Source organism: Diabrotica virgifera, chromosome 5 (genome assembly GCF_917563875.1).
Source record: "Diabrotica virgifera virgifera chromosome 5, PGI_DIABVI_V3a".
Lineage (NCBI taxonomy): Eukaryota > Metazoa > Arthropoda > Insecta > Coleoptera > Chrysomelidae > Diabrotica > Diabrotica virgifera.
This window is the reverse complement of record NC_065447.1, coordinates 53,206,936-53,221,110: the sequence shown is the minus strand read 5'-3', so window position 1 is coordinate 53,221,110 and position 14,175 is coordinate 53,206,936. Positions and strand designations below refer to the sequence as shown.

At 34.5% G+C, this 14,175-nt stretch overlaps 1 protein-coding gene across 1 annotated transcript in view; it reads left to right on the top strand.

The window, feature by feature from the left end:
• LOC126885734 (putative inorganic phosphate cotransporter) overlaps positions 1-14,175 on the top strand; it is a 102,071-nt gene that overhangs the window by 29,584 nt on the left and 58,312 nt on the right. The window lies entirely within an intron of this gene.

The window sequence follows — 14,175 nt, the reverse complement described above, 5'->3', positions numbered from 1 at the left end:
ATAATATTAATATACCTACGTCATACGTTATTGGTATTGCCAATGATACAAACCAAAGACGTATGACGTAGATATATTAATATTATGTGACACATGACAGAAGCTCGAAACAAATGACAATCGATGAAAAGCCTATACAAACACGCCAGGGTATCGCTTAAGGCACTCAATGGACCGCGATATTCGTGACGTCAAAACGTCAAAAAAAGGTTTCCAAACACGTTGTGTCTAGGTACACGCTAAAATGTACGCAAATAAAAAAGTTAAACTTCATCAAGCTAGTGACTATTTAGCGTGGGCAATGACTGTATATTTTGATACACGCTATTTTGATATGTTTAGTGTTTGTTTGATAGAAAAATATTTGTTATGACGTTTAATTCTACCTAACTTTTTTATTTGCGTACACGTTAGCGTATACCTAGACACAACGTGTTTGGAAACCTTTTGACGTTTTGACGTCACACTATCACGGTCCATTATGTAGAGATCAATTCTAAACTAATAGTCAGAGATTGAATGGATGTCCCAAATAAACTAGAAGACCGTAGCAAGGTTACAGTAGCCTGGGTTCCGGTGCACAAGGGTCATAAGGGTAATGAAAAAGCAAATCAAATGGCCAAACAAAACTCATCAATGCCATTTACTGCAACGGAGCCCGGAGCCATTCTGCGGCGTTCAAACGGCAGTAACAAAAACGGACACTAAAAAGTGGGCAGCTCATAAATCTTTGAAATGGTGAAGAAATTCGCCATGATAAGGACAGGCGAAACCATGATAAAGACATTTTTTTCAGAACATTCGCTAAAAGTTTACGAGAGATCTAATAGGCAGAGATAGGAAAATAATTAAAGCAATAGTTAGCCCAATAAATGACCGTTTTGGAGTGTAATTTCCAGGGGTAACTCCGAATGGCATGAAAATTTGGGTTTAGGTTCTACTTACCCTCCACTTCAAAGTTGAATTTGTGCCGTTGGTTGCTTTTACTTGGGAGGTGACATTTACCCCTTCTCGGCGGGTGAAAAACGCGTGTTTAAAATAAGGCCGGAAATGGATAAATTGACTGATTTTAAGTACCTTTTGTTCTATAAAGTTTTTTACGTAAGTCAATACTTTTCGAGTTATTCGCGATTTAAAATGTTGATTTTTCGACAAAAAACTACGTTTTCAGACCGTTTTTCCCAAATAATTCAAAAAGTAAATATTCTATCGAAAAAAATGTTTTTAGAAAAAGTTTATCTTATAAAAAAAAAGAAAAAAATGGTGTACCAGTAAAGTCCACAAATTGAGTAGAAGCAAAATTTTAGCTCATGAAAAATACGTTCTTATTCGTCTAATTCCAAATCGAATAATTCAACGCGAAATCACCGAAGAAAGAAGCACTTTTCGGGAAAACCTTATTAATATTTTTAAAGTATCTGAAAAAAGTTTATTATTTGTTTTTTACAAAAGTTTACAGCATCAAAAATAAACCGGTTACACTGAAAAAAAAAAGTTGGTCCCTTTTTTTGGTAAAAAAATCGTAAAACGTCCCTCTATTTAGCACCCTTAATGAAATTAATCGTTTGGCTTTACCATTTATTTGAACTGTATGTGTATTGTTTATATGATCTGTAAGTTTGATTGGTTTGAAGTGCTTATTTTTGAAAACATTTGGTTTTATAATAAAAAAAATTTTCTAAAAATTTTTGAAAAATTTCATTTTTTCAAAATAACTTAAAAAGTATTAGTGATAAGAAAAATCTTAAGGAGTAAAAAAATGTAGGTTTTGCTATTATAAATATGCTAGTTTCATTTTGTTTCTCCGTAAGACAAAAATTGGTTAAGATATGGTTGTTCAATATTTGCATATACTCATGATTAGTGACACATTCAAGCTTTTTCAACTATAACCCTTTAAAAAATAAACACTTTAAACCGGTGAGACTGACAGATCATATACAAAATAGACAGGTAATTAAATTGTTTGTAAAGCGGTAGCGATTAATTTCATTTGGGGAGCTAAACACGGGGAGATTTTCATGATTTTTTACAAAAAGAAAGAGGGCCAACTTCATTTTGAGCGTAACTCGTTTATTTTTAATGCTAAAAACTTTTGTTAACAATTAAAACAAAGCTTTTTATAAACACTTTAAAAAAGTTTAAATGGGTTTTTCCCGAAAAGTGCTTAATTTTTCGGTGATTTCACCTTGAAATATTCGATTTGGAATTAGACGAATAAGAATGTATTTTTCATGAGCTACAACTTTGTTTTTGTTTGATTGATAGACTTTACTGATACACCATTTTTTTTAGGTTTTTATAAGCTACACTTTTGCTAAGGATATTTTTTTCGATAAAATATTTACTTTTTGAGTTATTTGCGAAAAACCGTCTGAAAACGTTTTTTTGTCGAAAAATCAACATTTTCAATGGCAAATAACTCGAAAAGTATTGACTTACGTAAAAAAATCTATAGAACCAAAGTTGCTTAAAATCAGTCAATTTATCCATTTCCGGTCTTATCTTGAACGTATGTTTTTTCACCCCCGAGAAGGGGTGACTGTCACCCCCCAAGTAAAAGCAACCAACGGCACAACTTCAACTTTGAAGTGGAGGGTAAGTAGAACCTAAATCCAAATTTTCATGCAATTCGGAGTTGCCCCTGAAAATTACACGGTATCGCCGCATTTCCCGTTCATTTACTGGGCTAAGTGTAGTAGCCCTAGTGTTAAGTAAAATAAATATCGAGAGGTGTTGCTGAATAAATAAAATGAATATTAATATATTATACAAAATTCAGTTAATCTCTCTATCTCATCTCAGGGATTTATTATGGGTTAGTAGAAGGTGACCTGGTTATTTCTGAGCATTAAAACAACCTATAACTACAAATATTTATTGAACATACATAAGTGAAAAACATAAAATGAAACAAAATAGGGGAATTGCCACAAAATATAAGAAAATGTATGACTATTGAAACTATTAACTATAAAATAAATATGGTTTTGGCCTCATTATATTTATTTTATTCGAAGTACATGGTCTAATTATTTGTCCAGATCCTGTACTAATTTTTTCGGTTTTTTCGTTAATTACCTTTCGTTAATAGTAAGAACACATTCCCTGTTAAGTCGTCGTTCCGTACACGTAGTTTACAGCTCGTAGACAGTTAACAAATGTCACCATAACACCGGTTTCAGTTGTTATACTAAAAAATAAATTAACTTTCTATCCTTCTTTTCTCACCTTAGTAATAACTGAAGACATCAACACCTACCAGTTAAATAAGGTAAGAATTTTTTTGTTATAATATACCTACAGTGGGATGTAGCTAGCAGCGATCTTAACAAATGGCACAGAACAATTCTAACCTGGAGACCATACGAACACAAAAGACCCAGAGGCAAACCTCCTATGAGATGGACAGGTGATCTGAAATGAACTGCCGGGAAAAATTGGCTACACGTAGCGTACAACAAAAAACAATGCAAAGGAAGACTTGAAGAGGCTTATGTTCAGATGTGGACGTGAATGGCTAGACGAAGAAGAAGAAGATCCCTACAGTTCGCTCAAAATTTGGTTTAACCAGCATTAGCCCATTCGCCAATTCAAATATACAGTACTGTTGAGGCTTAAAAGACCTAACTTATCACATTTATACACCCTAATAAGTACCTAGTAATATGGTAAATATGAATATAGGATACACTCGGATCAGTAAAATGTACCTACATTAAGCGAGAATCAGATATACATACCGTAACCCTGCTATTTTAATATAATCAAATATGAGGTGAATAATAAATTTATACCCCGAAGTGTGAAATACCTACTTCTTGTAAGTCTACCTGTGGAATTAACTAAGTACAATTAAGATATAATACCCTCTATTTACTGTGTTGAGATTAATACCTTCGTATAGCGCTATGTTCTGGTGTACAGGCAGCGAGGGTAACAGGAAGGACTTAGGTCTGAACAAAGTAGTAGATATAGACACAGTATAGGATAGATGGTGTACATAAAATAGAGCTTCTTGCTCACGGTGTCGTAGGTGGGATTTCCAGTTGTTATGACTCTGGTTGAATTAACTAGGTGCTAGCTACTAGTTGGTGGTATTGGGTGTTAGGACAGCCACGAGTCCCAAGTTGTGTCCTCAGGAAATTGGCCTGTGGTGGTATGTGGCCAACGGATAGGGGTTGTTACCAGGACCTTACCTTAGCGTCGAGCAGCGAGTCCCAAGCAAAGGTTATGTCACAGTAACTAATTAAAACTTTTCACTAGCTTACAAAATATTACTAGCTTTAAATCCGTCACTGGCACAAGCCTTTCAAATAACGGTGAGTTTTCATAAATTCAGCTAAATTATTGCTAATGAATGGGATTTTCAAAGTTCTCCACTTTCCTATGGCCGATGTCGTCAAGCCCCAATCAAAGATACCGGATATCAACCGCGTTTCCTTAATGTCATTCGAGTCCATCACTCAAAACGAACATCTGAGCACGGAACCACGGTTGATTTAGTTACGTGACAAGAACCTATGCACAACCTGTGAACGAGAGAAAGACAGCCTATTTCTAAAATCTCAAACCATTCCTAATCAAATCAACAGAACAGAACCTTTTTGCGAACAAACCAACTGTTTTAACACTAGAAGCGCCAGAGCGGTCATTTTGACTGCTTTCTATTTTTGACACTCTGTTTACTCATTCATAGTTATTTTAGAAACTTGATAATTTATGACTTTTCCTAGATCTATTTGAAGATTATAATTTATCTTTTACAGCTACTTAGCGGAATCACTTTTTAAGATATGCTAATGTCTACCTAGAAGCACCAGAGCAGTCATTTTGACTGCTTTCTCTTTTTGACCCTCTGTATTACTCATTTATACTTATTTTACAAAATTTATAATTTAGGACTTTAATAATATTTATTTGAGGATTATAATTTCTCTCTTTTATGTACTTTTACAGTATAATTACATTTTGAATATAGTTAATGTCTGTCTAGAAAAATTGAGTAGTAATGACAAGGTATTCTACATTTTGTTCTATTTTTCTGGGAAGTTTTTAGTTATTTTATATATAAAATGCGTCGAAAACATTTGTTATTATGTAATTTGAGTATACTCTTTGTAAGTGCGTGCTCAATATGTATTTTGATTTTTTATTGTGATCTTTCTCTTTTCTGTTGTTATCATGTCTCGTCGATATTTGACTGAGTGGTTACAGAACTACAGAACTATTTGAGTGGTTACAGAATTTGTCAGATAATGAATATGAAGTGGAGTTTTGTGATGAAAATATATCCAATAATGAAGAAGACGAGTATGTGCCTGATAAAGTTGATCAAGGACATTCATCGGGTAGCGATTCTGAAGATGAAGTTGAGATTGAGGATATGCTCAGTACTTCTGCTTCAACTTCGAATGCTGACTTCAATACCTCTTTAGGAATTATTACCAACCAGGTAAGAGGAATTCGCGGAAGCAGTTTAGAGAATTCCTCCATCGACACTATAGGATGGGAGTTACTTTGCAATAGCGCTAGTACACCAGGTTAGCAACTATATTATATTAGTAGCTTCACTAGCTTATATTTATGTATTCACTTAGGCATATAATATTTTTGAGCATATTATTTTTTTTATGTGCATATCCGTGATGAATGTTGGCGACCATCATGGGAATTTTTATCTTATCCGCAGGATGTTCTTCTTCCTGGGCTCCGTTTTCCAAATATTTTCCTTGCAGGATGGCTTCTAGAAGGGTATATCTTGATTCATTTCGCATAATGTGTCCAAAGTATTCGAACTTTCGAGATTTGATGATGGTACCTCTCGGTTCTTCTACATTCTTCTGAGGACCTCCTCATTTGTGACTCTCCGATTCTTTTGTGGCTATTCTCCGATATAGCCACATTTGGCATGCTCCCAATTTTCTGCACATATTCTTTGTTCAAGGTCCACGATTCAACACCACAAAAAACAACAGAGAAGACGTAGCAGGTGAAAGTGAAAAACATGTGAAATTTGTCATATACATAAATGTAGATAAAATTTGTGTGGGTCTTGTACAAGCAAAATTGAAAAATTTTGCTACTGCATAAATCGTGCTTAAATAATTAAATAATTAATTTAAATTAATTAAATATGTCTTTTATTATTAGTTATTAACTCAATATAGGTTTTTATCAAGTAAAAAAGAATTCAAAAACGGCTGGCAATAGAAAATTCTAATACCCGTCATTTTGACCGCTGCGGTGCTTCTAGGTATGCAGAAATGTTGGTGCTTCTAGTGTTAAAGGAACTACCATAGACGTAACCAGGGGGTTAAAAGTATTTAAATATCTTTCAGTTTAACATACCTGAATGAATTGTGAAAGTTTAAAAAAGACCGTAACACTAGTCTAATTACCCTCATAATATAATTAATACAATTTTACATCTTAAAATTTTACACCTAAATTCTGAAATTGTATCATTGTTATAACTTGTATAATAACCTTAAAAGACCACGAACAATAAGTAAACACGACATTGAACTATACGTGTTATTGATATAGGCTTTTGTGTATAAATACAGACTAAGTGCAAAGACACCAATTAATGATATTTATTAACATACGTAGTATGGCGTATAGTCCTGTCGCCAGGGGGGGTACAACGGCCTCAATTCAGATGGACTTACTCAAGTTTTTTTTATGTATTTTGACCCGTAGAACACGAATTTTTTGGGTAACAGTTGATCCGGATGTCGATAAGATTGTTATAGACCAAGAACTTGAGGAATCAAATAACAGCGATTTTTGGCAAAACAAAACAATATTTTGTATTTTTTGGGCCATTTTAAGTAAAAAATATTTCTACAAGTTTTTTCGTAGGATGCACAGTTTTCGAGATAAACGCGGTTGAACTTTAAAAAAATCGAAAAATTGCAATTTTTGAACCCGAATAACTTTTGATTAAAAAATAAAATAGCAAGTCTGCTTACCGCATTTGAAAGTTTAAGTCAAATTATATCGGCTTTGATTATTTGCATTGGTAAAAATTTATTTTTTTATTGTTTAACAAAGCTATAAACACGTAGGGTTTCCCGTGCTTTTACATGCGTTTTAACGCATGTAACGTAGAAATAGTCTTGATTGCACTAGTACCTATTCTACCTACTCGTTCGATTTTAAATGAGAAATCATAGAAACATCACTCACGCACTAGTTGTTTGTAGCTTTGTTTAACAATAACACAATAAATTTTTAGCAATGCAAATAATCAAAACCGACATAATTTGACTTGAACTTTCAAAGACGCTAAGCAGAATTGCTATTTTATTTTTTAATCAAAAGTTATTCGGGTTTAAAAATTGCAGTTTTTCGATTTTTTGAAAGTTCAACCGCGTTTATCTCGAAAACTGTGCATCCTACTAAAAAACTTGTAGAAATATTTTTTGCTTAAAATGACCCAAAAAATACAAAATATTGTTTTGTTTTGCCAAAAATCGCTGTTATTTGATTCCTCAAGTTCTTGGTCTATAACAATCTTATCGACATCCGGATCAACTGTTACCCAAAAAATTCGTGTTCTACGGGTCAAAATACATAAAAAAAACTTGGGTAAGGCCATCTGAATTAACGAGGCCGTTGTACCCCCCCTGGCGACAGGACTAGTAAGCCATACCATGGTTATAATATTACTGGTATGGGTCTTAGATATTATTGTTGACAGTTAGAGTTAGTCTCCGTGGCGATACATATTCAGTTTTATTCAATAAGGACCGTTGAAGCATTATGAAAAACAAATAACATTATGAATGACAAATGAGGTATCGAATGAAAGTTTATAACCCAAGAGTTGAAAGGTGAGAAATATGACCTAGGTCTTCCGGTTTTAGAGTAGCAACCCTTTTAAAGTCGCCTAGATAGTACAAGTGATGTATTATTCGACGAGCCTTAGCAAGACGAGAACAAATATATAGTTAAAGGACTAAGTTTTCACTCTAATGGCATATAGCATATCCCACCAGAATGAAAACAATGGGAACCTTCTCTGGTTACACCTCCGAGGCTTCTACAATTTGCAAGCCATACGGATGCTGAGACTAAGGAAGATGAGGGAATTCTACAATTTACAATTCACGTCCCATCTGCTCAGCGCGGTAAAGTTCCAACGAGACTGGTTCCCTTCATACTCCACACAGAGTAAATGTAAATAAAAAATGAATAACCATTTTCAATTTCGTTGCAAAACGAAAATACAGCCGAACCATATTCCAGTCCAATCAGAGAGTGCTGCAAGCACCTCTACCGGTTTCGAAACTTATTAGTCTCTCATCAGGAGGCACATATGCTGCTCTCCCTGATCCAACCAAAACAAACCCCAGCGTGCAGTCCCGAATTGCAACGAACGAAATGGCATAGATGCCCTAGCGGCAACTGCTAGCAAAAGACTAAGTTTTCACTCTAATGGCATATAGCATATCCCACCAGAATGAAAACATTCTGGTGGATATGCACCTGTTGGATAAATGGTGGATAAATTTATTTACATTTACTCTGTGTGGAGTATGAAGGGAACCAGTCTCGTTGGAACTTTACCGCGCTGAGCAGATGGGACGTGAATTGTAAATTGTAGAATTCCCTCATCTTCCTTAGTCTCAGCATCCGTATGGCTTGCAAATTGTAGAAGCCTCGGAGGTGTAACCAGAGAAGGTTCCCATTGTTTTCATTCTGGTGGGATATGCTATATGCCATTAGAGTGAAAACTTAGTCTTTTGCTAGCAGTTGCCGCTAGGGCATCTATGCCATTTCGTTCGTTGCAATTCGGGACTGCACGCTGGGGTTTGTTTTGGTTGGATCAGGGAGAGCAGCATATGTGCCTCCTGATGAGAGACTAATAAGTTTCGAAACCGGTAGAGGTGCTTGCAGCACTCTCTGATTGGACTGGAATATGGTTCGGCTGTATTTTCGTTTTGCAACGAAATTGAAAATGGTTATTCATTTTTTATTTACATTTACTCTGTGTGGAGTATGAAGGGAACCAGTCTCGTTGGAACTTTACCGCGCTGAGCAGATGGGACGTGAATTGTAAATTGTAGAATTCCCTCATCTTCCTTAGTCTCAGCATCCGTATGGCTTGCAAATTGTAGAAGCCTCGGAGGTGTAACCAGAGAAGGTTCCCATTGTTTTCATTCTGGTGGGATATGCTTTATGCCATTAGAGTGAAAACTTAGTCTTTTGCTAGCAGTTGCCGCTAGGGCATCTATGCCATTTCGTTCGTTGCAATTCGGGACTGCACGCTGGGGTTTGTTTTGGTTGGATCAGGGAGAGCAGCATATGTGCCTCCTGATGAGAGACTAATAAGTTTCGAAACCGGTAGAGGTGCTTGCAGCACTCTCTGATTGGACTGGAATATGGTTCGGCTGTATTTTCGTTTTGCAACGAAATTGAAAATGGTTATTCATTTTTTATTTACATTTACTCTGTGTGGAGTATGAAGGGAACCAGTCTCGTTGGAACTTTACCGCGCTGAGCAGATGGGACGTGAATTGTAAATTGTAGAATTCCCTCATCTTCCTTAGTCTCAGCATCCGTATGGCTTGCAAATTGTAGAAGCCTCGGAGGTGTAACCAGAGAAGGTTCCCATTGTTTTCATTCTGGTGGGATATGCTATATGCCATTAGAGTGAAAACTTAGTCTTTTGCTAGCAGTTGCCGCTAGGGCATCTATGCCATTTCGTTCGTTGCAATTCGGGACTGCACGCTGGGGTTTGTTTTGGTTGGATCAGGGAGAGCAGCATATGTGCCTCCTGATGAGAGACTAATAAGTTTCGAAACCGGTAGAGGTGCTTGCAGCACTCTCTGATTGGACTGGAATATGGTTCGGCTGTATTTTCGTTTTGCAACGAAATTGAAAATGGTTATTCATTTTTTAAATATATAGTTCTGTTCCGATTTCAAGCATGCCTGTCCTTCCGTCTATCTATGTGAACAAGACTCCTCCGTTATTAAAAGATATAGAATGACAAATAAGATGTTGAATGAAAACCCAAAGATAGTATTAAAGGTTAGAAATTTAACCTCGGACTTCCGGTTACAGAGAAGCAACTAGAAGTACTGTTTTAAAGTCGCCGAAATAGTACAAGCGTTATATTACACGACTCGCCTTAACAAGATGAGAGTAATAATACTTCCGGTTTTTATATCACTTTCGATTAAAAAGGGTATACGCGGAAGTGCCACATTAGAGTCTCAGAAATAGTACATGTGACATATTAATCATCGCGTATTTAAAAGTCGAGCTCGAATATTTAGTTCCGGTTTTGATGTCATTTCCGGTTAAAAAGTTATGACTGGAAGTTTGGCAAACTGACTCAAAATTAGTGAAAACATATATCAATCGACGCAAAGTTACACGAAGAAGTTGTTAGATGACTTGCCCCATAGAAGCAGAAAAATTCTATGCGGGGACTTCAACATTAATTATGATGCTGCTTGTGCTACCCAAATGTCCTTGGTCAACATATTTGAATCATATGGTCTCTCAATGCACGTTAATTCTCCTACAAGGATTACAAAAACTTCATCTACCATAATTGACTATATTGTCTCAGATTTCTCACCCCTTGATGTCTGCTCTACAATTATTAATGCGGGATTATCAGATCATGAAGCAGTATTTACGAAGTTTAACATCTTCAGCAAACCCTCCTCGAAACCCGACGTTTAGGTAGGATTTTTTCCGCTCGGAATTTTCATAAATTTCAAAATTTATGCTTAACTTCTGTGTGGCATTTTCCTTCTGCGGACGTGGACTATAATTTCAACGATTTTATAGAAAAGCTTGTCTCTATCTTCAATAAGACATTTCCTTTAATTTCAATTAAGCCAAAACATCACAAACCCTGGGCTACCAAAGGTATCCGCATATCAGCCAAAAATATGCGATCACTATTGTATATCAAGAAATTTGCTACCAACGTCTCTGTCGCCCAATATATCACCAAGTACAGGGTAACCTATCTAACACTCATCAAATCAGCTAAAAAAGCCTACTATCAAAATCGTATGGAAAGCTCTAAAAGTGTTGCAAAAGAAACTTGGTCCATAATAAACGATCTTCGAAATAGAACTCACGCAGTTCAAACATTTGCCCTTCCAGACCCGGAAAATCTAAACGAATATTTCGTTAATGTGAGTAAAAATATAACTTCTACTATTTTGCCACAAAAAGATCCTATTTCCTATCTTCCCAATTCAGGAGTGTTCTCGAATTCATTATTTTTAAGACCAATCGATATATCTGAACTGATCCAAACTATCAATAGTATCAAAAGCAAATCATCCTGTAGTACTGATGGACTATCCATAAAAATCTTCTCAAATCTCACAGAAAATGTGTTGGAAATCCTCGTCTCACTAATTAATGATTCCTTTGAAAGAGGCAAATTCCCAAAGTGCCTAAAGATAGCCATTATTATTCCCCTTCATAAGGGTGGTGAAAAATCTAATGCTTGCAAATATAGACGTATTGCCTTACTACCGGTACTTTCAAAAATTATTGAGAGACTCATAAAAACCCGTCTTATGTCCTTTTTCATTGATAACAACATCTTATCCCAAAATCAGTTCGGTTTTTTAACTAATAAATGTACCACTGATGCCTTGTTTTCTGTGCTTCATGAGGTTTACCAAGCACTAAACAATAATCTTTATACCGCCACTGTTTTCTGTGACTATGCCAAAGCTTTTGATTGTGTAAATCACGACATTTTGATTAAAAAACTAAATTTATATGGGATTCGAGGTATTTATTTGAATTGGTTCCAATCTTACTTGAATAATAGGAAACAACTAGTTAGAGCAAATGATACTGACTCTAGTCCCAAAAACATTGTATGTGGAGTACCACAAGGTTCAGTATTGGGTCCTCTACTGTTCCTTATCTTTATAAATGACATCACTAACTTAAAAATCGATGGAAAAATTTTTCTTTTTGCTGATGATACCAGTATCACTTGGAGCAACTCAACTATTGCATCTCTTCATGCAACTATAACTTCTGATTTGCTTACGATATAAACCTGGTCTGACTCTAATTTACTCTTTTAACGTGGATAAGACAGTAGCATTATCCTATAAAAGTGCTCTTCAACCCCTGCTTGTTAATAACAGCCAGATCTCTACCGTTGATTCTGTAAAATTTCTTGGTATTTTTTTAGACAATAACCTCAAATGGTCCCTTCATATCGATTTGTTAAGTAAGAAACTCGCCTCAGCCTGCTATGCTATAAGATCTGTTTCGAAAGAACTCAATTTAGCATCTTCTAAACTAACATATTTTTCCTTGTTCGAGTCTCATCTTCGATATGGTCTTCCTTTTTGTGTGTGGCCACGTGTTGTTAACAAGACGTTTAGAAGTGTTCTCTCTCCCAAAACATAAAATTCTGGTATGTACACATTAAATTAAAATTAAAGCAATAAACAATATACCAATACCAATTACAAGTAAGAGCCTGAAATAAAATTAAAATTGAATAACAAGTTAACAACGAAGAAATAAAGAAAATCTCATATAAATATCTATAAAATTATACAGAATTTGTTTACTGAACTAAGTTTTTATTTACCAAACGTTTTTATACCGAAGGTAATTATTAAAGTTCATTGTAATAAAGGTGACCACACACTGTAAACTGTAAATATTAAATATAATGGGAGAAAACGAAAACAACATAACAATTCATGAAGTATTATCAGAAATTAGAAAAAATAGAACAGAGATAAAAAATACAATAGAGGCTCTGGAAAGTAGATTATTAATACAGATTGCAGACTTGAAAAAGAAAAATAATACGTTAGAACAAGAAAATCAAACATTAAAGAAAGAAATTGAACAAATAAAAATAAACAGCAACGAAAATAGTATTGTAGTCTTTGGACTACACACATCTGTAAACAAACTAACCATTCAAGATATTTGTTTGCGCATATTTTCCCTAGTAGAAGTTGAAATTAAACCATCTGATATCAATAATTATTATACTTTGGGAAATAAATACAACAGCCCATTAAAAATAGATCTTGTAAACCATTGGATGAGAAGAGTTATCCTAAAGAACTGTTTTAAATTAAAAGAAAAAAAGGGTATTTCCATTGCACCGGTGTTAACAAAGAAACAACAACAAGAATCCAAAATACTGCGACAAAATTTATTCCTAGCAAAACAGCAGAATAAAGAAAACAGCTACATAAAAAACGGCAAACTCTACGTAAATAATCAGCCCTATACCATTGAAGACTTAATTGAAGCTGAAGAAGTAAGCACTGATAGACTTTCAAATAGTGCTCCATCAACACCAAAACTAGAGACAGACACCCGTGTAGAAAACAACCCACTACCAGGAAATACCGAAAAGCCGAAATTTAAACCAGAAGAGAAGAGTGACCTAAATACAACACCATCATCTTCAAAAAATACCAGCAAGCCCAATACTCGCTTTCAAGACAATAAAAAGAGAAATAACTCCACTTCCACTTCTCATAGCATAATTAAAAAGTAAACTAGTTTGCTTAATTCACATATCCAGTGAGACTATATTTTAATATATTCTAGATTTATTTATATACCATATTTTATTTTAGATTTACAGATTATTATTTTAGATTACTGTAATTTAGATTTACTTATAAATTGCAATTTCTGTCATTGAGAAACAGGAGAAAAAGTGAAGTTTATTAATTAATTATTTCTTTCTAATATTTTTTCCTCACTCTTTTGAATTATTTTATATTTGTATCGTATTATAACATATTTCATATAAGGAATAATTTGTTGTACATATATATTATGGATACATACATTAGGGACATTAATCACATACCTTTTGAAACAAAAGAAATTAATAACTTATCAAATTTAAAAATTTACTTACAAAGTGATGATCAACATTTTAAAATATTACACCAAAATATAAGGAGCATTTACAGGAATTTTAATGAATTTGAAATTTTGATAAAACAATTAGATTGCAACTTTGACTGTATCGTGTTAACGGAAGCATTTCGTATTGGCGACGTTGGTTGGCATAAGCTTGAAGGGTACGAAATAATTTACAACCAAGGAAATATTAATAAAAATGATGGAACAGTACTATACTTCAAAAACTATCTTGATCACTGTACAAAAATTATAGAA